Source organism: Bubalus bubalis, chromosome X (assembly GCF_019923935.1).
Source record: "Bubalus bubalis isolate 160015118507 breed Murrah chromosome X, NDDB_SH_1, whole genome shotgun sequence".
Taxonomy (NCBI): Eukaryota; Metazoa; Chordata; class Mammalia; order Artiodactyla; family Bovidae; genus Bubalus; species Bubalus bubalis.
The window spans coordinates 121,235,406-121,239,016 of record NC_059181.1 but is presented as its reverse complement, the minus strand read 5'-3'; positions in this window follow the sequence as shown (position 1 = coordinate 121,239,016).

The window sequence follows — 3,611 nt, the reverse complement described above, 5'->3', positions numbered from 1 at the left end:
AATCAAATATTTAGGAAAGTTCTCTTTGTCGCTCTCCCTCTCACCTCTTTCTTTTACTGAGCAAGACTCAACTCCTGAGTACTGATTATCTGGTTAAACTAATAGGTGAATGTCCAATGGCTAGTAAGATGATTTTTTCCTGCCTTGGACTCTTTCCATTTGTTTTTCTCACTTCAGAACAGTCTCCCCACTCCACCCTCTACTGGACTAGCTCCTACTCATCCTCCAGGACCCCAATTAAAATTCTCTTCATCCAGGAAGTCTTCTCTGAGAATTTCCCCCAAACTGAGGTTAACTCTCTCTCTTATACATTCAAACAGCATCCCTTCTTTAAAATGTTTGTTACTGAATTCAGCAATTCCACTTCTGGGTATATACTCAAAGGAAATGAAAACAGGATTGTGAAGAGATATCTGTACTTCCATGATTTTTTGCAGCATTATTCACAGTAGCCAAGATATAGAAACACTCTAACTATCCATTGATGGATAAGTAGATAAGGAGGATGTGATATTATATTTATATTATATTTAATGGAATGCTATTTAGCCATGAGAAAGAAGGAAACCCTGCCATTTACAACCACATGGATGGAACTTGTGGGCATTATGCTAAGTGAGATAATTCAGAGAAAGACAAATACTGAATGACATCACTTCTATGTAAAATCTAAAAAAGCCAAACTCATAAAAACAGTGAGTAGAATGGTGGTTACCAGGGTCTGGGGTGAATTGGGGAGATGTTGTTTCAGGGTACAAACTTGCAACCAGTAGATGAGTATGTTCAGGAGATCCACGGCACAGCATACTGATCATAGTCAACAATACTGTATTACTAACTTCAAAGTTGCTGAGAGACTAGATCTTAATTTTTCTTATCACAAAAAAGAAATGATAATTATGGCATGACAGAGGTGCTAGCTACCACTGCAGCAGTAATCAAATTGGAATATATAAGTGTGTCAAATTAACATGTTATACACCTTAAATTACACAGTGTTATATGTTAGAAACGGAGAAGGCAATGGCACCCCACTCCAGTACTCTTGCCTGGAAAATCCCATGGACGGAGGAGCCTGGTGGGCTGCAGTCCATGGGGTCGCTAAGAGTCGGACACGACTGAGCGACTTCACTTTCACTTTTCACTTTCATGCATTGGAGAAGGAAATGGCAACCCACTCCAGTGTTCTTGCCTGGAGAGTCCCAGGGACGGGGGAGCCTGGTGCGCTGCGGTCTATGGGGTCGCACTAGAGTCGGACACGACTGAAGCGACTTAGCAGCAGCAGCATATGTTAGAAAGAAAGAAAGTGAACTCGCTCAGTCATGTCCGACTCTTTGTGACCCCATGGACTGTAGCCTACCAGGCTCCTCTGTCCATGGGATTTTCCAGGCAATAGTACTGGAGTGGATTGCCATTTCCTTTTCCAGGGGATCTTCCCAACCCAGGGATCGAACCCTGGGCTCCCGCATTGTAGACAGACGCTTTACCGTCTGAGCCATACTTTCACTATTGTGAAAAACTTCAAAATTCCAAGGAAAATAGTATAATGATGCCTCACTTGTAAACATATTGTAAACTCTCTTGTCTATTTCTTATTCAAATTTGTCTTTCCAGTAAGACTTTAAGTTCCCAAGAGATGAGGAACTGTGGCTGACTTGTTTATTGCTTTATCCTTAGTGACTGGAAGAGTACTGGATAGACAGTAGACAATAAAAATGAATCAGTCAATTAATGAGAGTGGTAGGTAACAAGGCTTGTTTTATTTTTGTTGTTAAGATCAGAGTGATAGAAGCATCTTTAATCCTTGTAAGAAAAAGCAAATAAGGAGGAAGAGGTGAAGACACAACATAGGGGGAAAATGGGGTTCCTGAAGAGATAGACGTGGGTCCAAGGACATTAATTCTAGATTTGCATAGCTAATTTCCTGGGCTGTCTCTGCTTGGATTGTAGAGGCATCCAAATTCAGATAATTCAAAACCTACTTCTCATCTTTCCCTTAAAATTTTTCTCCCCTTTCCTATTAATAATCCTACTATCTTCAGGAAGGGATCAGGAAACCTTAGTTCTAGTCCTGACTCCTCTAATTGCTTCCTGGACAAATCACTTACCTCTTTCAACTTCAGATTTCCTATCTGTAGAGTCAGTGAGCAAGTCTAGATGACATCGAAGGTATCTTCCAACTCTAAGATTAAGAATCTAAACTTGAGCTATATTTGACTCTTTTCCTCATTAAAAACACATCCAACTCACTGGCAGATCCATTCAAATTTTGTTCAGAATCTTGTTATCTCTCTGCTAGGCTAGTGTAATAGAGTTCCGTGCAAAGAACACATTGCTGCAACATTCATCATCATAAACACAATTCTGATCCCGCCCTTCAATATCTCCTATGTATTTAATCAATAAAGTCCAAACTGCTTAGTCTAGCATTTGTGATTCTCTAAAATGGCCCTAACCAACTCCTTCCAGACTTGCTTCTTACTTCTCTATCAGCCAGACAATCCTGCTGGACTGAATTGCCCATTCTTCCTGTGAAAAACCAATGTGTACCATCTCTCTGCCTTTGTTCCTGCCAGTTCCTCCTCCTAAAGTGAATTGTATTCTATTACTGCATGTGTTGGGCTTATCCATTCTTTAAGATATAGCTCAAGTGCCGTTTTCTCCATGAAGGCTCCCTTGGTTTTTTTCTAGGCAAAAGTTGTCTGAATACTTTCTAGCCTATTGTCTGAATAGTTTGAATGTGTTTTATAATATATAGATATTATAAAATACTTTGAATGTATTTTATAATGTAGTATTCCCTGGTGGCTCAGAGGGTAAAGTGTCTGCCTGCAATGCAGGAGACCTGGGTTCGATCCCTGGGTTGGAAAGATAACCTGGAGAAGGGAACTGCTACCGACTCCAGTATTCTGGCCTGGAGAATTCCATGGACTATACAGTCCATGGGGTCACAAAGAGTCTGACACGACTGAGCGACTTTCACTAGGGACTTCCCTGGTAGCTCAGATGGTAAAGCGTCTGCTTGCAATGGGGAAGATCTGGGTTCCATCCCTGGGTTGGGAAGATCCCCTGGAGAAGGAAATGGCAACCCACTCCAGTACTCTTGCCTGGAAAGTTCCGTGGATGGGGGAGTCTGGTAGGCTACAGTCCATGGGATCACAAAGAGTTGTCTGAATACTTTCTAGCCTATTGTCTGAATAGTTTGAATGTATTTTATAATATATAGATATTATAAAATACTTTGAATGTATTTTATAATATATATGCTTTGAATGTATTTATTATCCATATAAAATACATGTTATATATATATATATTAGTTTCTTGAAGGACAAAACCAGTGTTTTGATCATTCTGATTCATCTCATAGTAATTTGCTCAGTGCTTAGCACATAGCAGACACGTAGTATATCATGTTAAGTGTGTCAATCTATGTCTAAATTTTAGAAATCTTTTCTAGTTCATAAATTTTTCAGGCACACCAAAACTATATTAGTCAGGGTTCTCCAGGAAAATGGAACCAATTGAGAATGTGAGTGTGTGTGTGAGAGAGAGACAGAGAGAGGGAGAGAGAAGGAGAGAGAGATTGGTTTGTTATAAGGAATTGTCTC